At 43.1% G+C, this 26,809-nt stretch overlaps 1 pseudogene; it reads right to left on the bottom strand.

Annotated features, from left to right (window-relative positions):
• LOC147679602 (uncharacterized) overlaps positions 1-20,757 on the bottom strand; it is a 70,521-nt pseudogene extending 49,764 nt beyond the window's left edge.
• Between the last annotated feature and the right edge of the window lie 6,052 nt (positions 20,758-26,809).

Below are 26,809 nucleotides of genomic sequence, written 5' to 3' on the forward strand. Positions count from 1 at the left end.
TCAATATGTATTACACATTTCCCACACTATGAGTATATTTCCAAATTGTATGTCGGCTACACAGCATGTGCCAAATAAAATAAAACAAAAAATAACAAACATACTTTAAATCAGAGAGATCAGAGAACTGTCTCACTGCCTTTTGTGAAGTTTTTTTTTTAAACTAACTAGGTGGTATGGAAGTCTAGTAATTTCAAAATAATGTTCTAACAGTGACTGTGTGGGGGGAAATTGCAGAGGCCGATAACCCGCTCTTCTCAGATATAGGGAATTGAAGGCCAAGAGTTCGAAGCCTAACAAGGCAGAAGACATTTGAGAAAGGTGAAAATTGTATCACTAAAGTCTGTATCAGTAGTGTAGCCTGTAGGGCTTAGAAGTGAGATAAGTGCGGTGTAATGCCCTACGTACCAATAGTGCTGCCACTGTCTGGGACAAGAAAGGTGGAAATGGAGAATCTGCCCTGGGCCATGGACTGCTACAGGCGGCATCTCGAGAGCTCTCGGATCACATTCCACACCCTTGCAGCCCCGGGCGTGTCGATTCTAAGCAACTTCCATTGAAAGGGCAAAGGCATCACGAGGAAGCAATCCGGCAGTGCAAGGTGAGGCTAAAGAGAACGTGTGCTGTTTAGCATGCTTCAATACAGTAGCTTTTTAGGCACTGGCACCGTCAAGGTGGCACTTTCAGTAATGTAGCCTGTAGTGCTTAGAAGTGGGAGAAGTGTGGTGTATTGCCCTACGTACAGTAGTGCATAGAGTGAGCACAGGGAAAGGGTGGGTGAAGGGAAATATTACATTCGTGGTCAGTGGGTGGGGGAGGGCTCAACACCAATCCGGAAGGTGAGAGCGCTCACTTTGAAGCTCTGTGGTGACGTAACAAACAAGCCCTCACCCGAAGGAAACAAGCAGCGTTAGTCAGTAACACCAAAGCCTACGTTTTTGTAGCGCTTTCCGAAAGCACCAATAACATTGCACAGTTAGTTTCATATTTTTTGTAGACACGGGGAGATTAAAAGGCACCTCTGTTAAAGACATTTAAGTAATGTCCTGAGCTGCCGATTAATCTCCCTGTGTCTACAAAAATACATGAAACTGTAATTGTGTAATATAACTGATGTTTGTGGAAAGCACTACGAAAATGAAACAAAAAGCCTGCAGAGCCAGCTGCTGCTAATGCGATCAGCGTGAACAGTGAGAGGACAAGGCTTAGTAGCCAGCTCTGCAGACTTTGGAGCTTGGGCTCAGTGTTCGAGCCTCGGCATCAGTTCCACATCCCCTGAATAACTGTCAGCAAATCTTTGCCCTAAAATGCACAAAAAAATAACAAGCAAACACCCATTAAGATAAACTTGAAAACGGTGAGATACCCGGCAGGTAAACAGACACTTGAGAGGAAAAAGAAAAACAACAAACAAATAATCGACAGACAGGTACATGAAAAGACCGGTAGTTGAAAGATTGAACAAACTGAAAGGCAGGATAAACAACAGGGAGCTAAAGGGATAGACACAAAAGAGGCAGAAAGAAAAAAAGTGTGAAGCAGGGGGCGGGGAGGAGAAATGGGAGACACAGCCTGGCGGCCGTGAAGTGTGAAGCAGTGGGGGGGGGCAGCGGAGCCCTTTGAAGTGAAGCTCTCGGAGGCAGGCGGCTCTGGAGCGAGGGAAAAGCGCGTGCTTGTGTTCACGTGAACTGTTTGAAATCCGCCCGATGGTTTGAGAACTTATTTTGCCCACTATAATTCTCCCCTATCCATTCCTTGTGAAATGAGATAGGCGAGACCTAAAAATGGGGGACACTTTTATTTTGATGTCCCAGACAATTTTCTGTCCATGTTCGGCCTTGTTTGTGATTATGGCACAAAAGATTGATAGTTATGTTCGCTCTTAGAATTAATATGTTATGTAGAGGACTAGTGTTCCTGCACTATTCAAAAGCCAAAGCTATTGTCTTTGTCCATTCTGCTTTATGAAAGGGACCATGATTCAAAAGATGGAAAGGCCTTCCTAAATGAGATAAAGGGGGGCCCTGGTTGGACAACCCAGGCTGGGGGTATATATTTTTGGGGACCAGGACATTTTTTTATCCTCAGACTTTTACCAAGAACAATGGAAAGGCAGAAAAGAGAGCAATGAGGAAGGGACCATAGTAAAAGCCAGTGACATTAATAGAAAGAAGGGATGAAAAAGAATCTGCAAGACTGAGTTAAGGATGGTGGTGGAAGAAAGAGGCATGAAGTGGAATTAAAACTCAGCAGCCTTGGCTCAGCAACCTGGCAATCTGACAGCATGTTTAGGCCCTTGAACTTAACATTTTGTTCAAGAAGCTAAGCACTGGTAGTGATGAACTATAAAAAAAACTTGAATTCATAATGCATATGTGGTTTAATGCTCTGGAGGAGCAGAGGGTGCTGTTGTTTAGGACAAAGGAGTACTGGATCAATAAAGAGAAGTGCTGATGGTAATGGCACCGGGGCCTCCTTGATGATGGAGAGGCACACAGCTTGGAAAAGTGAGAAAATATTTGTATTCACCTGTGAAGAATCAGAATAATGACTTCCCTGGCTTGGAGATGCTGGCGGGTGGACCACAGAGACTTTAATGCAGAATACATGTTCTCAGAAGTATTTCTGGAAGGGGCAGACTGTACAAAGTGAGTGAAGAACCACTCTTTGGTGCTACAATTAATCTACACCAGTAATGAAAGTTATCAGTGGAGGCTCCTCCGCTATGGTGGAGGAGCGTTTCCCCACTGCTTTTAAGCAGTGCCAAGTAGAAACATAAAATGATAATAACTTATCGAGTTACTTTTATTTTATTCTTCGTGTCCTGCGGCTTTGTGGGCTGTTGCTCTGCTCTCGGAGCAGGGCAGGGGAGGAGTGGTTTGCCCACTCCTACGTCTGCAATGACTCTTTGATCAGCCCTCTTGGGCAGCCCAAACCAGTCATGCATACTTTCACCGTTCTCCATGCAGGCTGCATTACAGCCGGCATGGGGAACATGCCTGTAGGAGAGTAGGATCTGCTTCTTATAGACACCCCCATTTTTTGCTGATGTTTCACTGTTTTTTACATAATCTGGCTGGGATCCTACTATTCAGGACCCCAGCCTAGCTGCTTTCTCCTCTAAATTGATTGCATGTACTTTAAGTACACTCCAGATCGGATTCTGGGGTACCCTTATAAGTCCTTAGCATATGGTATTCTATGTACCTAGGGCATAGGTACCCCAGAGGCCTCCCAGGGGCTGCAGCATGTATTGTGCCACCCCTGAGACACCACTCAAATTGACACCAACCTGTGTAAGGTGGTGCACGCACCCCTTACTTAGATATAGGTTCACTATATCTACAGTATATTACTGCACATATAAACCTATCAGTCACCCCTATGGCAGGCATTATCAATCCTGATGGCAGGGTGCTGGGTTTTATGTGAGAGGGTACCCATGCATGAGTAGAGCCCCTCTGCAGCCTTCGGAATCTATTCTCCGGGTTTGTTCTGTGATGCAGCCAACCATATACTCTTAAGTGCTTTAGAACCTCGCGGTAAATGCTAACTTTAAAACGGCTGCACAGACACCTGTCGTGTTTGGTGTCAAACACCTTGGAATCCTATCTCCACACCAGTAACTGGTGTGGGAGGCATGATTCCACCCACCTAGAGGGAGAAATATGACTACACCGGTACACCCGGTACCAGCTTAACAGAACCTGGCATCACAAAATGGATGCTGCCAGCTACAGACAGTACAATAAGGGGGTTGAACCCATGCAGTCGCCGGGACCTGGGCGGTATATGGTACATGTAAAAGGAGGGTCCCCGCAAGGGAAGTGTATTGTAAGGAACACACACTAACACTACTTTAAACTAACAAACAAGGATACAAAGGAATTAAAGGTATTGTCATTTATTTTCCAACACCAAGTATTACCCACTACGGGATTACTTCACATTCAATAATAGCCCCAAACAGGGAAAGGAAAGGAGGGGAAGCGGTAGTGCTCGAAGGAGTGTAAAGTCAGAGAGAATAGGTACAGTCAAGAAAATCATGTGATAGGTACAAATACTACAAACAAAATCATAACAATTTAGATACATAAGCCGAAAATCATGGCGTCCATTAATAAACTGTGAGCTAATGACATTCAACGGTCACATAGCAAGATTAAAACTGTTAAGGGCATGTGCCGGAAGTCCAAACAGAAAGCCGTTGACGTTTCGACCCCTATGTGTAGGCTACGTTAAGTCCTTTGGCGGGGTCTTCATCAGGACATATACAGGAAGGAGGTGAGGAGGGGCAATCCTATCTGAAAAGTCAAAAAGGGGAAGTCAGATATCTAAATTTTAACAGTACATTACAGCCATCTAATTAGACAGTAATGAGATTATAATAAAATTATAATAATTACCATGGAGTCTAGGCCCAACTGGGCTCTAGACGTAGGGATTGAGTAAACCACGCAAAAGTCGTAGTAGATCTCAGCGATATGGTTTCGCAAACTACAGAGGAGAAGGTGTGAAATATAAGATATGGAACCAGTTAAGTGGTTATTTGTCAACATTCATTGGCTACTTAATTAAAAGCCGGAAGCAAACTTACAAAAACTTCACCCATTAGGCCGAATGGTGAGTTTAGTGTTGCCCCCCAGTTGTCATTGGCCGTGTAAAGGTCTCTTGAAGCACGAGGGTGCAAATAAAGTTCATGGGGTGTGGATTCAGAAGTAAAAAAGTCAAAAAGGGACTTAAAGGTCTATGCACTAAAGGTTGGTCTACATTCAGTAATGGCCACCATCTGGCCTATAATCACATAAAAGGCTTAAGAGGCTAGCACCACATGTTTTACATAAAGGACGAAAACGGCAGAAAGTCGGCTGTCCTAGAGTAGGGAACACAGTTACTTACATCACTCGGTGACCAAAGTGGTCTAGGGTACCGGGTCTTTAGGTGCTGGAAAACGCTGTGAATTAAAAAACAAAGACTCCGTTGGGGGCTTTGCAAATTGTAAAGGATGTGCACAAACCATGTGAGGGGATCACAACAGTGTAACGTACCTTCGAGTAAAAGGCGGGAGACCTAATTGGGCAAACAGTCCTTCAATACAGCACGTCAGTGCTCTGTAGTGGGGTTGTCAGCACACGTCCGATACCCCACCGTCCTAGGGATCACACGGAACGAGAGACAGGCTGCCGCTCCGTCAGCCTCAGTAAGGGACAAACCTGCGGAAGAAACCGGGGATGTACGTCATGAGTCAGAAGTTGCACTTGGCCGTAGATTACTTGCAAAGGCACAAGCTAACTCACCAATGCCCAAGGGAGAGCCGCTTAGATCAGCGCCAGTCGGTAGAAACTCCGCAGCACCCGCTACGCAGAGTTTAAGGGCGGAGTCAGTTGAAGTGTCCCAACAAAGGAAAGGGAAGAGTGACTTGATAACTGCGGCGATGCCTGCTGAATTCGTAATATAAAGGACGTGGTGTAAAGGAACCCTGTCTAATGTGTTCCGTAGAATCTCGAGATTAATAATACATACGAAATTATTCATGTTGAATGCCATGTGTCACAACTTCATCCTTTAGCAAAATTAATCACAAATAACTTAGACTCGTGCAACACTCTCACAGGAGGCTGTAAACAATTTTTTATCATGATAGCACTCCGTGTCAAAAAATGGTCAATTACGAACACCCAATTAATACATAAATCAATAATTATTGATACCCGCGCAACTCTCTAACAAGAGGTTGTAAGGCGAGTTTACATTACGTGTGGCATGGTAAACTGCTGACAAGTTTATCTAAATTATACAAGGGGCACGAGGCAATTCCCTGTATGCTATATAACCATAAATCCATGCCCTAATACAAGAACCGGAGCAAAGTCTCGTGCACTTCTCCAACATGAGAGTGTAAACGAGTATCAATGGTAAAATCTTGCATTACTGATGGCTATTGAAATCTACATAATCAGTCTAGACAAACCAATTACCCCAGTGCTGCCAGTTGTGCCAAACTACTGTCCTGTTCATTAAGGACATTTTTAATCGAGTCTAGAAGGGACATCCATTTGGATTCACGTGTATTTAATACTGTCAACACATTCCCCCCTCTTCTGCCCAGGGATACCTTTTCAATTACGAACCATCTCAAGTCAGACACTGCATGCCCTGCTTTTTGCCAATGCTCTTCTAACGGAGCACCCACTGTAGTGTAGTTCCTAGTTTCCCACTAGGCCCTGCGCATTGGAATAACATAAACAGTAGTATCGACGTGGAACTGCGGATATTCCAGGCCTCCACTGACTATGCTAAACTTAATTGGGTTGTGTTACCAACTAGCTCAGAGGTCACTGGAAACTTTCTTCTCTGCATAGGAAGTGATCAGCTTCCTTGGCACAGGCAAGAAGGGATTCAGTTTTCCAACAACCGTGCAACATGACAACTTTGCTCCTCAGATCAAGAGTCAATCTCTAGGGTCGTGTGAAACAATAGACATAGATTTCACTCAGTCAGTCTAGTGCAGTTTACTTTCACGGTATGTAGAGAATAGAGAAACGGGCGTTTGTCAATAAAGGGTTAACATTTATTGAACAGTCTTTCTTCTCGTACAAGAGAAATGTATTGCCACAATTGCAATAACTGTTATTATAAAAAGTACGTACAGTAAGATAAGTATTGCGAAATAGAACTGTAAAAGCATTGATATGGTTTCTTAGCCATACAATGGTTTAAAAGTAATAAAACATATATACAGTCATATATACATTAGGCTAACATACTCAACTGGTGCTTCTAACTAAGCCTACCCCAGTGTGCCTGACCTAAGCCTAACACGTGAAAAGGGGAGTAAGTAAGTAGCTTAAGTTAAGTTGGTTTTGCCAAGGTTTGTTTCAAGAATTCTCATCTAAGGGTTTAGTCAACACCATACCTCTGAATAGAATGATGGAGGATTGGTATCTCCTTCAGGGGTCTCTCTCGATATCCCAGTCACCCGCGAGGGTAAACCGGAAGCGCCGGGACTGGATTTCTCTGCACGAGAAAGGCAGCGGCTTCTCTTCAGCGCGTCGAGGAAGGAGGCGGGGGACAGCGTCCGCGGGCAGCTGGGCTGGATGTCTTCGCAGAGGACGGCTGTTTCAGCTCCTTAAGCGTACTGCACCATAGTTCGCGCTGTAGCGGCGATAATGGTAATCAGCAGCTTCACCACCACAGGATAGCAGGCTGCAGCGACCGAGTGCTAGTTTTTACCAACACGGGGTCTTGCAGGCAGCTGGCATCAGCAACAGGTTCTCGCTCATTGCTTAAGGCAATGTTGGTAATATTTATACCTGACAGGTGCCGGGTTTGACGCAAGTTTGCTGGACATAAGACGTCAATTAAAGATGTCACTAGGAAGTGACAGTTATCAGTTGCTCATTAGAGTTCCATTACTAATCAAAACATAGCAAGCGGGGATTTCCAGGTTTGCTAAGTTTTTATCTTGTTGAAGAACTCGGAGTGTTATCTAGGAATATCAGATAGTGACTGCTGCTCTGTCATTGCACTAATTGGTCGCAAAGGAAGTAGCAGAGAGTCATGCTGGAATGTGGCTCTGTTCGTGTGAGGCCAGAGATGACTTTTCAGAAAATCGCACTTGAACGGTTATGCCAATATAGGGAATAAATGGATTTATAGCCGAATAGGGGCATAAGGTCACAGTATCGATCAGGAACCTAGATAAGCACACAACACCCACTCCACGGGTAATGTCCATCAAAATTACTAAAACTAAGCAATTAGATGCATGTGTAACATTGCCCACCCCAAAATACATAAATGCATTTGAAATAGGCGTACTTGTAATACATGGAATTTAGGTACTGTACGTTTTTAAAGCATAGTAATCATTCAAAAGGTATTGCATATGAAATCAATGAACGATTATGCATAAAGAATTACACATGAAGTATCTCTGACAGAAGAAAAGCGAGATAAATCATCACATAAAAATGCATTGTAATAACATGTGTGCTAGAGGCTGGTGTTATGTTGTTATGTCTCTAGATGTGTTTAGAAGTAGAAGTGTGAAGCTTCTGTTCTCTAAGAATAGTTTTTACGTTAAGCAAAGAATTGGTCGTGCCAAAAAAAGGTCAATATTAGAAAAATTGTCCTATTCAAAGAATTATTGCTTGAACGGGGAAAAATAGATTTCCAAAGCTTATTGCAGTTCTTGTTGATCAAAACTGAAGGCCGAATTCAGAGTTCATGGGAACGCTGTGTGTCGGAAAGCTTCTAAAAAGTTATTGTTTCTCTATGGGTGAGAACATCGTATCAGACAGGCTCGCAAAGAATTGGTCTACAAAATCAGGTGATAGTTCAACCAAATTAGATAGCGCTGTAACTTGGCAGGTGTGAGAATGATTGCTGTCATCATATTCGGGAGCAGCAATGCTCACAGAACGTTGTACCTGGATGATGTTGCTTTTGTCACTCGCTCCACTGTTACCACTTGGCTGTAGTACAGGAGTCTCCACAAATGCCGTCATCAGGATTGGTAGCCGCTGGGGACAACACAATGCGTGAGCCGTTATTGGACTGAGCAAAGTATCGACGTCCATTGGTACTGCTGATGGAAGTGAGAGACAGATGTCCAACACGCATTCATCGCCGCAAAGCATACACCGTAGCACAGGTAAAATGCAATTTTGCCATATCGGTCTGAATGAAAGGAACCAGGTCATGTTTAGATCTCTCAGCCTGGCCAATCCGAGGACGTCAGTTATCCTGTCCCTGTAGCGCATTGCTAGGATTGTCTCTTCCATTCCCATGGGAGCTATGTCTGAGCCGAGGCTTGCCATAACATAGCAGGATGGTCAAAAATAGAATCCCTGCGATGAGTCCCAAAAATAGTGGAATGCCGCCAAAGATGGAGTGCACAAAATTAGGAAAGATTCCCAAAATTGCCTGGAAGGGTGTTAGCAGTCCCGTAAAGACTGTCTTAAATATGCCTGGGATGCTTGTTGCACTAGACATGTTAAGGAGTTGGCTGCACATTTCTACGAAATGCACGGGGCAATTTGTTGATAAAAGGTCATGGACTTCAGTAGCCGTCCTTGCGACTAGAAGATCATACGTCTCTTTAGATGACGTTATAGGCACTGTTGTCTGTAAAAGTACAGATTTCACTTTGCTTAATGTATCAATTCGTATAGAATAGAGATTCAGACGAGGCCAGAGGGGAGTCACTATGTCTGGAGGCCCGCTCGGGAACAATGCTTGCATACAGCATTTGACCATGGACGTAACTTGTACTAGATAACTTTTCCCTGGCGCGAGGCCACAGCACCTGTGATCCGTTCTAAGAATGTAACTCCCGTTCGCGAGTTGCATAAAGAAGGGCTCTATCTGAGTTGCAGGTGTGACTAGCTGGTGGCATGAAAGGTTGTTTGAATTTCCATCACATGCTCCGTGTAAATTAATACCCTGACACAAAAGTATACCGCTTAGTGAGTGTTTACAGTTGTCACCACTAAGAAATACATTTTTGTCGCTGTCACTATAGCAAGAATGAGTGTATGGTAATTTCCATATGGATTTTACATATCCTTTACCCAATTGTTCATACTGGCCAGCAGGTATGTACTCAAGGCACTTTTTAAATCGGAAAGTTGTTATCGGAATTGTGATAATTCCGTGTATTATCCATTCAATGACAGGACTCTCTGACATTGTCAATGGTAATCTCTCGAGTCTTTCGATGCTCAGGATTGTATAGTCTGCTCCTTTCTGTGCCAAACTGATCTGTTTATCAGTAAGGTTAAAACTGGAAAATAATGACGTTGTGTTGATTAAACGCCAAGGCACATAGCCTGAACGAAGATTTTGCAGCGTCCAGCCTAGTTCTATAATAGAGCGTAATTGAGACTGGCCATGTTGTAAAATTAGCAAATCTCTGTCTATCACATCAAAGGCAGAGGATACAATATTGTCCAACGAATATATTCTGGAAGACAGAGTCGTTAACCCATTGTCTACCACAGAAAGTGATTTCTCCAAATTAATACGATCAATTTCTCGTATTTTTTCAGCAGTTTCAATTTGCTTCACTTTCCAAGCCTCGTTGTAAGCAGCATAGATGCTGGTCGCTATGAAACGCTTTTGACGCTGTTTGCGTGGTCCAAGAATGAAATCGCGCAAATCAGCACCATCTTTTAATAAAGACAAGTGTTGCTTAATTTCAGCCAGTGTGGATGTAGTTAGCCATTCTAGGCAGAGTTTCCCTACACTGTATGTTGTTATAATCCCTGGATGTTGTCTCTGGGAGTATCTAGGGTCTAATCTGGTCATTTTTAAACCCTGTGTTTTATTCAGGAACCTATCTTGACAGCTATTTGTGTCTGTAGGCCAGATTAACCATTTTTTCCAATCAGGATGTGTTCTGTTGAAATGTAAAATTTTTGACACGTCTAACTCAATATCTGTGGTTGTATTCTCAGGTATTGGCTTTGGTATAGACGGTGTTTTAAGGTCTTTGTTCTTAGCTAGGCCAAGACAAGATGTTTGGTGTATTGTGTCATTTAAAAATAACATTTGTTCTGGTATCATGCAGGTTCTAAATAGTGCTTCTATGCCTTGCACCTGCCAATCTTTTGTACCCCAAATCGTTTTCGTTTCAATATTATTTTTCCAATAATCAAAACCAAATGCCATCATTTTGTCATAAAATGCTTCTGAATATATCAATTTAGAATTTGTCAGCATTGTTTTCATTCCTGTTTTCTCTAACAGTTTATAATAAAACGTTTCTGCATCACTGGTGTTAAACCCTGAGAAGTATTTGAATTTCTCAAAGAATGCTTTAGAACTGCTTTTAGGTGGTGTAGAACAATGTTCCCATTGGTTATACATAAAAACATTTCTAGGCTGTGCAGATTTATGCAAGTAATGATCCCCATAGTGGGTATAACAGAATAACTGCTCATAACTAGATGAACCTTGTAAATAATCATGATCTGTGAATCTAGCTGACATTACTAAATCAGACATCATGTCATTAATACTGTTAAAGTCCCAATCATCAGAAAATGTATTAGGAGTCACAAAGTCACTTAAGGAAACCTTCAGTTGATGAGGATACTTCAGGATTTCGACCGGACCATATATCTCATAGTCTGTTTTCTCCCATACTACCCCACCAGGTATTGGAATTGCCGTGACATTTACTGTTGACAGTTCTCTTTTCTTCACATGGGATGATTTGTGTGGTTTCAGGACTAGGTTGATGTTCTGACTTGCTGTGTCCATTGTAATATATTTTCCTTCAATGAATTTTCCCAAACACAGTACCATGATGAGCCAAAGCAGGAGGAAAAATACACCTAGACCGAACCAGAACTCTAGCCAAGGGGAAACAAGGTAGATTTTCTTCAGTTGATGAAAGAGTTCTGTTGCTTTTTCTTTAAAAGACTTTTTTGTTTCTGGCATCACTTCGGGGTCGTTTAAATCTTCAGAGAAGTTGTCGAAGTTGATGAAATAACCAGAGGCAGTTCTGTCAATTGATGGGATCGTTCTTTCAATCTGTCTCTCGGTAGCACTTTCTGATGCTACATCATTGTAGACTGGTGTTGTTTCTTGACGAACTGTTTCAATCTGTGTTTCAAGAGGCACGAGTTCCATGGCATTATTGCATAGTCCTTCATTGTGCACTGCAGGCTGATCGAATGTGATTAGTCTTTCAGTTTGAACCTCTTGGATTGTTGCAAGTTTGGGTATTCTGTTGTTTCTTGGGAGTCCACTGGGCCTACTGTTGATTATAGGCCACATGCTTGTGGTTTTACCAGATCGATGGACACGCCTCTGTTCTCCTTTTTACCAGCAAGGGGCGGTAGCACAACTGATCTTGTTCCGGTGACTGCCAAGACAGGTACTGCTTTTCTGTAAGAAGGCCCAAATTCCTTCTTAACCGCGATCTTTTCTCTGACTAGATCCCCAATCTTTGGAATCCAGACAGGCCTTGCTACGGCTGTTGCGGGTGGTGCCTCGACAGTGGTACTTGGCTGTTGCTTTAACTTTATGTTGCTTAATGATTTTCTTGTTTCATTCAGTTCCTGTAAAACAGCCAAACGGTCTTTTACATCAAAGTGCTTTGTTTCTTCTTGTACCACTGACATCTGACTATCGAGGTCCTGAACGTTCATTCTAATCCCGAACAATAGTTCGTATGGGCTGAAACCTTTTAGAGAATTTCTTGGCATGTTGTTAAGACTAGTCTGGACACTTATTTAATGTTTGACCCACCCAGCGCCTGAACCTAATACCTTCGCTGTTATAGATTGCTTTATGTCACGGTTTTTTCTTTCTACCACACTATTCCCTTCGGGATGCGACGGACAAGAATACCGCAACCCAATTCCCATGCTGGCCATTGCCTCCTTATAGGCTCGAGAGCTGAAAGCAGGACCCTGGTCTGAATGGAACGTGGTAATTGCGTATGTGCCGATAAAGACTCGCAAATCTTTTATAACCGTTCTAGGCGTCAGCCGAGTGCTGGAGGACTCATTTTTTAAAAAGTGCTTTTCGTCTTAACTAATTAATAGGACGCAGGTTGGGGTGCAGGCAGCGTTACGCTCTTTCTGACTGGTAGCCGGTAGCAAGGTTCGCTACTGCGATCCCTATTGCAGTTTTCACAGTTGTTTGCATATATTTGGTGTTCTACACTCATTCCCGGCCACCAGTATACTGATTGTAATTCAGTCAGAGAAACCTTAATTGTTTGGTGTCTCAGACCCAAACCCATATGTGCATCTGCTATTAAAAATATTCTCCTGTTCGTGTTTGGAATTACTCTATCCCCCACTCCAGGGATTCGAGCAAACGGAACGGAGTTTGCATCGATTATGTATGCATAATTGAGTGGATAGTTTACGGGTAGTGCTGCACAGTCGCCTTTTACGGTCGTTTTTACTGCCAGCATGGTTTCCCCGTCTATGTATTTATCTGTACGCTTTTTTGTGGCTACGGAAGCAGGGTTAGTTGCTTCCGCGGAGGCTGTTTTAGCCAATGAATTCCCTGCAACGTGAACGCCATCACGTTGAAGACTCTGTGCGTGAATCACGTGAGTCTTTTGTAGTTCTTTACTTAAAAGAGCTACCTCGTTCCAGAGCTTTTTATGCTTTATTGTGGCACCTGTGTCATCTTTGGAGTTGTTTTCGATCCAACTCTGCAGTTTATTGTTGTAAGAGTTGACGCAAAAATGAGAATCGCACACTATAAGTGTGGGGAATTCGCGTTCTGCATTTTCGAGCGCCATCTTTAAACATCTGATTTCAGTTCTTTGAGCCGAACAGTACTTTACTGATTCAGTTTTGGTTATTTTCGGTTTGATTTTACCGCACAGCCAACGACATTTAATGATCGCACATGCTGCATCGTAGGATTTTCTCTCTACGTTGAAATGCTGTACAGAGCTATCTGTATAGATTATACAGGCATATAGTGGGAGAGGCAGAATTTCGATTGGCAGAGGATATTCTTCTTCATACTCTAAATCATTCAGTTCTTCGTATTGCGGGGCAAAATAGTATTTCACGTCTTCCGCTCCTAGAGAATCTATGCACTGTATCCATTTTGGATCCAGTGACACTGTAGGCAGGTTTACTGGGCTGAATAGCGCTTCGAAGGCGGATTCCGCTGTGAGGATGTTAATCCTTTTGCCGTGTGCTAGTTCTCGTTCATTTGCTAGTGCGATTTGCACTGCGTTCACAGTTCTTTCTGTGTGACTGAATGTTTTTTCTGCTTGTGTGTACAAGTGAGATTTAATTGAAATTGGTACCTTTTCTCCCTCATTAGAGGTTAGGTATGTGAATCCGCATCTTCCTGGGATGACTCGGATTACAAGATCACGTGTGTTGTCACGTGTGTCTAATTTTGTTTTTGCTAACATGTCTGTTTGCAGTGATCTCAAAATTTCTGTGTGTTTTTGAGTCCAATTGATTTGTTTAAAATCAGGTTTAATTAGTTCGTAGAGAGGTTTAACCCTCTCTGCGTAATTTAGGATGTAAGTTCTTCCGAAATTCAGAAAACCTAGTATGGATTGTAAATTCTTCAGCGTTTTTGGGGCTTGGAGTACAGCGCACTTCTCTAAGAAGTTGTCCGCTAGGCTATTCCCTTCACTTGATAATTCGTACCCTAAAAACAGTACTGTCAGATGGGCAATTCGGGACTTTTTAAAGTTGAATTTGTAACCCTCTGCTGCGAACCCAAGTATAATGGTGTTCACTCTCTTCAAGTGAGTATCCAAGTCGTCATCTGTGAGATAAATATCATCTACGTAAGATAATGCTTCATCATCATAGATTTGTAGTAACTCTGTTACCCTAGCTGAGAATAGTCCTGGGCTGTTCTTGAACCCCTGTGGGAGTCGACAGAATTTTTTCTGTGACCCAAATGCGGAGAAAGCGGTCAAATATCTGCTTTCTGGCGCAATGTTTTGACAAAAGAAACCATTAGAAATGTCTAATGTCGTTTTATATTTTTTCCTAACTATGTTATTCATTAGGGCTGCACTATGCGAGTTTTGTACTGCAAAAGTTTTGCAATATGTATTAAGGTGTCTGTAGTCCAAAACTAGACGATATGAATTGTCTGGCTTGGAGACAGGAAACAAAGGATTGTTCATTTGAGAGGTGCATGTTTCAATCACCCCCTGATATTCAAGTTGATCTAAGATCTCCCTGACCTGTTTTTTAGCTTCTTGCTTTATGGGATACTGCCGTTGGGCAGTTGGTTCACTTTTTAGCTGGATTTTGTGAGGCGTTGAATCCTCATCCCATCCTACATGATTTTTATACAACGCAGGTGCCTGGGCTACTGCCCATTTCCTTGCATATGTGTATTTTTTGTGAATCGGAATGTGATTCGAGAAGGCAGGCATAATCACTTCTTCGCCACGAGGGCACTCCCTGACAAACTCCGGGGGCCAATCTTTTTCAGCTAACAGAATATCATAGCCTTTTGAGAGCTTATCCCAAAATAGACCCTTAATATTCCTAGTCTTATCACCCTCTATACGCAATGTTATTTCGTATATTTTATGGGGCTCGCTAAGTCTGGCGTCGGCAGTTCCAACCTGAATGTATTCATTCGTGTCCACTGTCTCCAGATGACTCATCAAGTTCTTGCGTGCTATACTGATCTCTGCTGCACTGTCCAACATTGTCAATGCCCACTCCCCGTTTTTCAACTGTGTCCTCAGTATTCTCGGCATGGTTGATTACTCTAATACTGGCTACCTTCTTTTTCTGAAATTGAGATTTCTTATTTTGAGCAGGTTCCTTGTCTTTGGACTTGGTGTGCTCTCCTGGGTCTGACCGTCCTCTTCTTTCCGAATTCTGTGGAAAAGATCGAGAGGGACGTGTATCAATACTTTGATATCTATCAGGTTTTTTTATATTATCCCTATTTCTAAGGTTATATCTTTTCTCAGAGGGCTCCCGTTGGGGAGACTGGCGTTCTCGAGTCGGAGTTCTTTCCCTCCGTCGAGGAGACCTTCCTCTGGACTGGAAAACTTTTTCCTTGGGAGTGGATTGTTTATTTCCATCCCAGCTCTTTTTAGGAGTGTTTAAATTATTTTTAATAAATAATTTTTCAGGATTTTCGAGTAGTTGGGGCCTAACTGGTTTTCCACCCAAGCTGTCTCTACCTAATTCTTCATAGCATTTTTCTATGATTTTTGCAAGCTCAACAGGATCTTTTATATCTGTTTCCCTCAACTTCTGGCGAATCGCCACAGATGCTGCTTCTCCCTTTATGTTGGCTAATAATATAGCCGTGACCTGCTTGAAGTCTTTCAGTAATTTCATACCCAGATTTAAAGCGGGCTCTGGACCGAATTCATTTTGAATCTGTTTTAGCACTTCTGGTATTGCCGCCATGGACGGAACACCGTGTGTTTTTGTGTAAATGGAAGCAAAGACTGTACCCCAAGTGTCGCAGTCCTCCACGTGTGGTGCGATTCCCATAGGAAGGCAGATGGTCAAGATTCTGTGTTTCTCAATAGGGGTAGTATCAGGAAATACTGCCTCTATTTGAGTGATTTTCTGGGCTAACCAGAAAGGAATTTGTTCCCGTTTTACGGGTGTTTTACCAAGACATGACTGTATGTTCTGTGGTGTAATTTTATTTGTGTTCCCCTGATGAGGGGTTAGCTGTGGTGTATTAACAGCTGGCTGGATTGTAGCAATCCGCATTACATATTGGACTAATTGCCTATGTATTTTTATTAATGTGTTTAGCTGTGCTAACAGCTCTTCTCTTGACATTCTTGCAATGTCAGGATGTGGTGTGTAGCTGGCTAGAACCGGCCACGTTGCTCCTGGTCTACCTAGTGGACCGAGCCTGGTTATGTGATTATTGTGTTTTAGGGCGCCATTAAACCAGAGCAGGTGCTCTTGAAATTTAAGTGGGATTTCAATCTCCTCGAAAGGAGCGTACTCTCCCGGAGGTTCCTCTATTTTGTAATAGTGAAACTCTTGTGTTGCAGCGTTTGCCGCTGGAAAGTTTATCCATGAATAGAATACCTCTGTCTGCCGATACTCGTGAGCCTCTATCACGAAAATTACTGTACCACCCTGAGGTGTCAGTCCGTTTTCTATAAGTTTTAAAGTTATAGATTTTCTTAACTGGACCGGGATGATAATAGCATCCGGGTCTGCTTGTTCGGGACCTTGCTGAGTCGCATCTACTGCGGCCCCAGAGGTTCCGTTTTCTACTGACATTTCAAAAAATGCAGGTTTGCAGAGTAGGTCTCCAAGGAGACAAAGATTAGGTGCACAATATTTTGGAACACTGTATCCTTCAACGTTGAATAAACCGGAGCTTTACATAGGAATCTCTTCCTACTAAGGTCGGGCGGATTTTAACCTTTCACCCACTCCAGACGTCTATTGGAGTTTTTCCGGGAGAAAGGGGTCTGTGAAATATGCACGACTGAGTTACTCTACAAGTCTTGCGTTAGTTTATCGCCTTACCAAACGTTGGGCGCCATGTAGTGTAGTTCCTAGTTTCCCACTAGGCCCTGTGCATTGGAATAACATAAACAGTAGTATCGACGTGGAACTGCGGATATTCCAGGTCTCCACTGACTATGCTAAACTTAATTGGGTTGTGTTACCAACTAGCTCAGAGGTCACTGGAAACTTTCTTCTCTGCATAGGAAGTGATCAGCTTCCTTGGCACAGACAAGAAGGGATTCAGTTTTCCAACAACCGTGCAACATGACAACTTTGCTCCTCAGATCAAGAGTCAATCTCTAGGGTCGTGTGAAACAATAGACATAGATTTCACTCAGTCAGTCTAGTGCAGTTTACTTTCACGGTATGTAGAGAATAGAGAGACGGGCGTTTGTCAATAAAGGGTTAACATTTATTGAACAGTCTTTCTTCTCGTACAAGAGAAATGTATTGCCACAATTGCAATAACTGTTATTATAAAAAGTACGTACAGTAAGATAAGTATTGCGAAATAGAACTGTAAAAGCATTGATATGGTTTCTTAGCCATACAATGGTTTAAAAGTAATAAAACATATATACAGTCATATATACATTAGGCTAACATACTCAACTGGTGCTTCTAACTAAGCCTACCCCAGTGTGCCTGACCTAAGCCTAACACGTGAAAAGGGGAGTAAGTAAGTAGCTTAAGTTAAGTTGGTTTTGCCAAGGTTTGTTTCAAGAATTCTCATCTAAGGGTTTAGTCAACACCATACCTCTGAATAGAATGATGGAGGATTGGTATCTCCTTCAGGGGTCTCTCTCGATATCCCAGTCACCCGCGAGGGTAAACCGGAAGCGCCGGGACTGGATTTCTCTGCACGAGAAAGGCAGCGGCTTCTCTTCAGCGCGTCGAGGAAGGAGGCGGGGGACAGCGTCCGCGGGCAGCTGGGCTGGATGTCTTCGCAGAGGATGGCTGTTTCAGCTCCTTAAGCGTACTGCACCATAGTTCGCGCTGTAGCGGCGATAATGGTAATCAGCAGCTTCACCACCACAGGATAGCAGGCTGCAGCGACCGAGTGCTAGTTTTTACCAACACGGGGTCTTGCAGGCAGCTGGCATCAGCAACAGGTTCTCGCTCATTGCTTAAGGCAATGTTGGTAATATTTATACCTGACAGGTGCCGGGTTTGACGCAAGTTTGCTGGACATAAGACGTCAATTAAAGATGTCACTAGGAAGTGACAGTTATCAGTTGCTCATTAGAGTCCCATTACTAATCAAAACATAGCAAGCGGGGATTTCCAGGTTTGCTAAGTTTTTATCTTGTTGAAGAACTCGGAGTGTTATCTAGGAATATCAGATAGTGACTGCTGCTCTGTCATTGCACTAATTGGTCGCAAAGGAAGTAGCAGAGAGTCATGCTGGAATGTGGCTCTGTTCGTGTGAGGCCAGAGATGACTTTTCAGAAAATCGCACTTGAACGGTTATGCCAATATAGGGAATAAATGGATTTATAGCCGAATAGGGGCATAAGGTCACAGTATCGATCAGGAACCTAGATAAGCACGCAACACCACCACTTTGCAACGCAGTCTACTACTATGGGACGAGATCCGAGACTTGATTTTCTGTTGAGTTTGTCCCACATATACGTGACTACATGGACATAGGATAATGTAGATAACACAGGTCGAATTACAATTTGTGTAATGTTTTAAGTTGTAAGTGCGTCCGCCATGATCAAAAGTCTTAGTCTGAATTGTGGTGTCACATGCACTGCATGTGCCACATCTGTGGTGTCCTACCAAGGGGGGCAGATTCCACAAGGTTGTAAGAGTGGGTTGACTTACTGGTTCCAAAAAAGGATGGACCACCATGTCCCGTATATTTTTGGCCCTCTTAAAGGAATGAAGAGGGAGATGCGTTTCCTCAATCTCATCTGCCACCAGAGACCAGTTCTTATTAATAATGTGTTTAATTTCATTACTCCGTGTCGAGAAAGTGGTTACACAGATAATCCGGTCTATCCCTGGTTGGTTGGTAATTTCTGGATTCAACAAATTGTCACGTGGGTTGTACCAGGCCCGTTTCCTGGCTCGTTTCACCATCCTGACCGGGTACCCTCGGGAAATGAGGCGCTCGCTCAAGACCTCAGATTCCTGGATGTAATTAGCTTGAATGGAGCAATTTCTCCTGATTCTGAGAAATTGCCCGACCGGTAAATTGTCTTTAAGACCTCTGGGGTGATGACTCCCGTATTGCAACAGGGAGTTGCGCTCAGTCGGTTTCCTATATAGCGTAGTTTGTAAACCGTCGTCATCCACATAGATGGAAATATCAAAGAAGGGAATCGTCTCATTGCTAGAATCCATTGTGAATTGAATATGGGGGATTCTGGAATTAAGCCAAACGTGAAAATCTTGCAGTAGTTCTTTGCTGCCCTCCCAGATGCACAGGACATCATCTATGTATCTGACCCACAAGGTCAGTCTGCTCTCGAAAGGATTATCAGTAGAGAAAATGTATTGTTGTTCGAAGTGATCCATAAAAATGATGGCCAGATTCGGAGCGAAGGTAGCCCCCATGGCTACCCCCTTCGTCTGCAGATAGAAATCTTCTTGAAAAATAAAGAAGTTCTGCCTCATGGCAATGCTCAGCAACTCGATTATAAAGTCCGTCGGGACAGGTACAGGGGCTGGTCGCTCTAGTTGTGGAATACTGGTGCAAAGCGATACAATATCGCATGTCACCAAAAGTTCACTTGCTGGGTTGAATGGTATTTCGTCTATCAGATTGATGGTTTGTGTGGTATCACGGAGGTAGGCCTTGGTGTTGAGGGCAATAGGCTTTAAGAAAAAATCGACATATTTACACAGGGGTTCTAACATAGACCCACAACCTGACACGATCGGACGTCCAGGGGGGCTGTCCAGATTCTTGTGCACCTTAGGTAAGGTGTATATAGTTGCCAGTCTCGGAAATTTTTGATTAAGGAATTTGAATTCCTGCTCACTAAGGAAACCAGCATCCAATCCTTTCTGTGTAGCTGCCAAAATGGTGAGTGCCAGGTCTCGTGAGGGGTCACTCGGTAGTTGCCGATAGCTTACTCCGTCTGACAATAGTCTGTAAATCTCTTCCTTGTATTTATAGAGGTCTTGGACGACAATCGGCGGGCTTGATGACGACCTCCTTGTTGGTACACAACCCTGTTAACGCCTTTTTCTCTGTTTTACTTAAATTCAATCTGACGAATTTACGTTGGTCAAGTGCTCGGTCTACTGACGAAGTCACAATTTCTTCAAAAGCCAAGATCTTATGGCTCATGGCATAAGTAGGTGGAAAGAAGGTAGAGGGTTCTCTAAGCCCAGTAATGGAGCTTTGTTGCCTAGTTGTCTGGTTTCGAAAGAAGTATCTTAGTCTGATCTTCCTAAAGAATCTGTATAGTTCAGTTTTTAGCAGAAATGTGTTTGCTGGAGCCGTTGGAACGTAGGAGAGGCCTCTACCCAGGACCTTGATCTCGTCCTCCTGTAATTTGTGCTTAGAGATGTTAATCACAGGGTTGGAGGTGAACCTGCTGATGCTAGGTGTGTTTGATTCCGCAATATGGTCTGAAGTGAGTGCATGGTTCACCACCTGTAGGTGTTCCTCCTGGTCGAGATTTCTCTGTGCACTTCGGGGCGGAATGTCACCCGTTTCTGTTGCTTGCCTCTGTTGCCCTCCCATCCGCCAGGATTTTGTTGTTGTTGACCTCTCGCTTGTCCTCTTGTCCAAAGGTTGCTGCGTCCTCGAGGGGGTCCCCATTGTCCGCGGTCTTGATCTAAAAAATGCGGCTGGAATTGGGGAGGATACTGCTGATATCCTGACTCTTGAGGTGGATAATTGTAGGAAGTGCTAGGTCCTACTTCTCCGTCACTCCCTGAGCTATAAGAAGAATCTGAAAATGTTGTGAAATTACGTCTTCCTCTATATCCACCACGGTTGCGGTTGATGAATCGCCCCTGGTTATCCTGCTTATAGTAGTCAGGCTGTAGGTACGGATACACTGTTTTTTTGTTGAATAGTCTCAGGTCTCTGGCTAATTTTTCCAGTTTCTTGGTTTGAGCTGTTATGTCAAAGTCTTTAATGGTGGCTTCTAAGTTATCCAAAGCCTCCTTCGCGTTTGTGAGTGTATTATCTCCCAGAATTTCAGCTTTAAGATCAGCAATTTCCTTGCTGAGAGAGACGACTTGTTCTGCGGCAGTCTCAACCCCCAGCACCATCCAGTGCCGGGAGCAATTATTCGCCACGTAGCTGAAGCCTTCTTTGAACTTGGGCACGTCCACAAAGATAGCTGGTTCTATCATGATCTGTAAACCCACCGGGATGATGTTTTCCTGGAGGTATCTTGTGAACAAATGCCCATGTAGCCGGGTTCTTATAAGTTTTTTCTCTAATCTCTCTAAACGAGATATAATATAATCAGAATTGTTGTCCTATACAGAGGAGTATATTAACCAGTTGACTAAGGATTTGTCCACCACTTTTTTGTCTACATCTGTCCCCACGATTAATTTCTCTCTAAATGACAAAATATCTCGTTTAGAGAGATTAGAGAAAAAACTTATAAGAACCCGGCTACATGGGCATTTGTTCACAAGATACCTCCAGGAAAACATCATCCCGGTGGGTTTACAGATCAAGATAGAACCAGCTATCTTTGTGGACGTGCCCAAGTTCAAAGAAGGCTTCAGCTACGTGGCGAATAATTGCTCCCGGCACTGGATGGTGCTGGGGGTTGAGACTGCCGCAGAAAAAGTCGTCTCTCTAAGCAAGGAAATTGCTGATCTTAAAGCTGAAATTCTGGGAGATAATACACTCACAAACGCGAAGGAGGCTTTGGATAACTTAGAAGCCACCATTAAAGACTTTGACATAACAGCTCAAACCAAGAAACTGGAAAAATTAGCCAGAGACCTGAGACTATTCAACAAAAAAACAGTGTATCCGTACCTACAACCTGACTACTATAAGCAGGATAACCAGGGGCGATTCACCAACCGCAACCGTGGTGGATATAGAGCAGTGGCGGCTGGTGGCATTTGAAAGTGGTGAGGCGGAAAGTGATAATCATACTGCACCATAGCGAGCGAGCGTGTCGAGCGAGCCTGAACCCCCTAAGGAGGGTTCGGGGGGAATTCCCCCCGAGAAATTTTTAAAAAAATAGTGGAAAAATGGTGCATTTTCAAGCAAATTTGAGAAAGCAGGAAGGTTAATAAAGCAATTGTGAAAGTGTAGGTATTACATTATTAAAGAGCTGTCATATAACATAGGTAGCTGCTTATTCAGTATAACTACAGAGCTTTATATCAGACTTCAAGATACAATGCTGAGAACCTCACAGATTGTTTTTATTTAAACTGCAAACAACAAAACAAATAACTTTTTTGATTTAAACTGCAGACAACAAAAGAACCAACTAAACAGGTCACAAACTATCACCATTCAACATATTTGCTCTTTGTATCTAAATTCAGCACGTCTGTACAATTTTTACCTTGCAGTTTTCAATAGCTCACTGTTGTATGTTTGGATTTTTACTTAAGGGCAAGTGACAAAATGATTTCTATGACAAATGCAGTGACCCACTGACCTATTTACTGCATTTTGTGCTCTGCATCAGGTACATGTTCTTTGCAGCAGGCACATTAACCTTCTGTGCTACCTTTCCATGAGTCAAAACTTCCATTAAACAAAACTCTGATCTCTCTCTCTGAAAAACATGAACAATATCCTTGGTGCAACAGCAAGTGTTGCATGGCTTAACATTTATAAGGCCCCAAAGGCGCGACCTGTATGAGTCTTCAGCCAGCACCCTTCATTCATTGATCTGTTCAACTGTTGTTCATATTTTGTTTCCACACACAATAGCATGGGGCAATGGGTCTGCCCACTCAATCCATTGGCTGGGTGGCACAGTTTTGCACGTGTTTGGCCTGAGCCCTGAACACGTGCTCATCCGCCTGAAAAGAAGTGCATTTCAATGCCGACCCTTCTGGGATAGTCTTTTATGTCATATACTCTATAGTTTTCCATTTTTTTGCAAAAATAAATATATCGATCAAAATTGCATGGTTTGAAAGGCCGAACCAATTGGCTTTGCCATGGCATAGCTTGTTCATTATTTTCACCTACAGCAGCCATCAGCGAAAACATTCCTGAGCGGAGTACATATACTAGTATAAAATAGTATCTCAAGGTATATTTCGTAAACATAAATCAGAAGTGTTGCAACTGCTGATATAAAACATTCCAGTTGAGTTTTTAGCATTAGCTTAGCTTTTTTCACAATACGTTTTCTAAAACTACCGTATCCATAGTGCCATTAGGCCCGGCCTGTCCACCTTTAAAAACATAACAGACCAAAACATAGCATTACAAATAAATAACACCTGCAGCATAACACACTTAAAAATTACATAACATCAGAGCTGTTGCGCAGCACTAGAGACAGAGAACTTAGGGGATCAAAAGTGTTGCTGCCACAGCCTAAGATTGCTCCCATGCACGATGCACAGCCACCACCACCAATTACAGCACGAAGTCACGCCTGCACAGTGCACACACCCTGGCTTGCATATGAGCCTGCCTTTATTATTTCCTCCTAGAAATCGCTGGGCTCACAAAGATGTATGCAGGCTGTACAAATTAAGCACCGGTAAAAAATGCACCTATTACTATACCGAGTATAAATATTAATTTTGTGGCATCACGTGTTGCATATAAAGGTAGTGCTGCCAGTTACAAAAGAGGAAGCGCCTTGAGCGGAAACTTTGGCACTATGAGAGCCCAAGAGGCATTACTGAAGAGCCCCATCATGACTGACATATGATGAGGGTCATAGACAGTAGTTTGGCGTAGTAGTAGTACTAGCAAGTGCTATTTCAGTTACAGACTGTACACATCTGTGCCCTCTGACTGTCCCGTAACCCCAGTGGTTTCAAGGGCTGCATTTTAACACTTGAGGTACACATACGTGGTGGCCACAGAATCGGCTGTGGCAGTATCCTATAACTGCTCACGGAAATACCAGTCCACCGGACTCATAATGACAGCTAAAGTATATACTGTTGAAGTACTTGGTTGCCGAGTTCACAAGCACAATAAAAAAAGAGCAAATAAAGAAAATTGAAGAGAAAGTAATATTGCATACGTATAAAAAGGACATCGTTTTTGTCAGTCTCCACATTTTTCCCTGCCTGATTTTGTTGATGTTAAAAGAGTGTACACTATGCTTCTACTAAACAGTGGCATAGCACATCTGATAGCATTCAGATAGATGACAGACAGAAGGTGAAATGCAATTACAAATGCTACAGAGGGTTTTGCGCCTAGGAGTCCCAGAGGGGTAGGGCGGTTTGGGCATAGTTTGATCTATGAATTGGTGAGGTGATTGTTTATAGGTGGTAAGGGGAGCAGTATTTGACAGTCTTTTGTTGTGATTGCGCTATTTTAACTAAATGACAAGGTCCTCACAACACGTTTCTGATTTACTCTTGTTGAGCCACAACTAACAGGATTATTCGTATCTGAGTTTGTATAGCCTTCCAACTTTTCATGCTATTTATCCCTCTTTGAAGCACTAGAAAAAATATTAATTATGTGGCTCCTATCTAAAAGGAATCACTTCAGTCATAACCGCCCGTTTCTCATGTAATGTGTGACACCTTCAGCCAGTACTGGCTTTTACTTCAATACCACTACTCGTGCTGGGATTTTTTTTAACCTACACTTACAATTGCCGCGCAGTTACATTGCTAGGTTCTTTGCCTGGTTTACATGCTACCACCTACCGCCGCCCGGCCTTTGGGTTGTGGGCTGATGGGCCGTGTGCACAGCAGTATGTCACTTGACGTAAAGTCGTTATTTTATTGAAGCTGTCGGCGCAACTGTTTGTATGCTATCACTGTCTGAGACAAAAATAAAGTTTTTAAGAAAAAAAAACCTACACTTCCAATGTTACGAAAAAAATTAAAGTCCCATAAAGTAACAGGCAGTTGGTTGAAAACTCATGGCTTACTGATAAGACGTTACATGAAAATACTTGGCAGCACTGTTTATGGTGCTACGAACCAGCAAATTGGTGATTGCAAACGCTGGATACATGTTTCTACGAATTTTGCGTCCCCTCCAAAAACATACACTGTATGCAGGGCCGGGTCCTGCCGGTGCCAAGCAGGTGCGGAGAAGGGTCCTTATTAGGCTCTCCAATGTTTGCCTTCACCCTCAGGGTGAAAATAAAAATCTTCACTCTGCAGCAGTACCATCCTTCACAGGCTTTGATATAACTTATAAGAGACTCGTTTTACTTTTTTCACAGTCTCATGTCAGAATTGAAGCTTTTTCAATATTATATACAACGAAGCAGTAGTAGTTGCTTATTTATTTTATGCAACTAACAACCAATGACAAAGCCAATAGTCCTGGCTTGTTGTAGGAGTAATGTTACTTGTTTTATATATCTGGATGCAATGACAAAAGCAATAAAATACAAGTAAGGCAGCGCAGCACACTATGCTAAACACCGATTTTTAGCTTACGTGTTTTAAAGCAGTTGTAAGGCACGGCCACTGGCCAGGCCCCTTTGAGAGAGACCACGCCCCCCCCACCCCCCAACAGTTTTTTCATCCCACTTAAAGCCCTGACTGTATGGTACCTGCATTTCTATCGCGTTTTCTTCCCACCTGACTGTGTGTGGGTCTGAAACACCAAAATACACTCTGGGCCTCTGGCGCTGCTCAGTGAAAGTTCCACCCCGTCCCCGTTGTTACTTGGTCCATCCGTACCACAGGCAGGCAGGACTCAGTCAGACTCCAAACTGCCTGCACCATTCCCAGGTACGATCGCCGCTTTACTGGGGATTCTTGGACCATTTTTTTCATGAACCATATTCAGTGATGGCCAGTGTGCACTGCAAACAAAATAATCCTTGTTGAAATTTGGATTCTGCAGCTTTTAAACCGTGAGTCCGTGACTAATATTGTGCACAATTAAAGCGCTAGGAAACATTGAAGGCTCACGTGCTGTTAAAAGACCTGCAGTCACACTGCTAAATAACAGTGCTTGAACAACAGTCCATAAGAGTAGCACTGCCACTTACCAGCTCTGAGTAGCTGCAATGACGCCCCTCTGAGAGCAGCGCGAAGATGGCGCTGCGTTATCACCACTAGCAGCAGACAGCCCTACACGCCTCAGAGGGCATGCTTTCCTCGTGAAAGTTGAAGTATTTATTCAGTAAACAAGGTGCATGCCACGTTTTTGGGTGCCAATTTTTTCTAAAGAATTGTATTTTCGAAAAAAAAATCTCGTGCATATTTAAAAGCAGATTTTATATATTTTTTTAATTTGCACTAGAGCCGATTTTGGATGCTAGTGCTTCTGCAGATGTGTCACGGGGAGGAACGAGGCTTTGTATTGTGCATGCAGATAAAAAGGAAGAAAGGGTGTTTTCGTTTGAGGAAGAGGTGACATTTACCAACTTTACCCATCACTAATGCCCAGCAAGGTTCAGAAGCTCTGTGTTTTTCAGAAGAGGATTTGTCTTCTCTCAGCTGCCTGTGTGCACTCTTCCACCTTAGTATTCTGTCCCCACCCTCCCCTGCCGATTTTTTTTAAGAAGATAGTTCCGCGCGTTGAACAGAGCTCCTGCTTCCAAGACCCTTTTGAGAGATCTCACGGTCAAATCTATCAACTCAGATTTCAATCCTTCCCAATAGGTTAAAAGCAGCACTTCCATTGAGCTCCGTCATTGTGCAATCTATTATTCGAGTGCCTTGAAACGATTTTTTTTGTTCTACGCCATAGCAACATCAAATTC

The sequence above is a fragment of the Lissotriton vulgaris genome, chromosome 11, assembly GCF_964263255.1.
Source record: "Lissotriton vulgaris chromosome 11, aLisVul1.2, whole genome shotgun sequence".
Classification (NCBI taxonomy): domain Eukaryota; kingdom Metazoa; phylum Chordata; class Amphibia; order Caudata; family Salamandridae; genus Lissotriton; species Lissotriton vulgaris.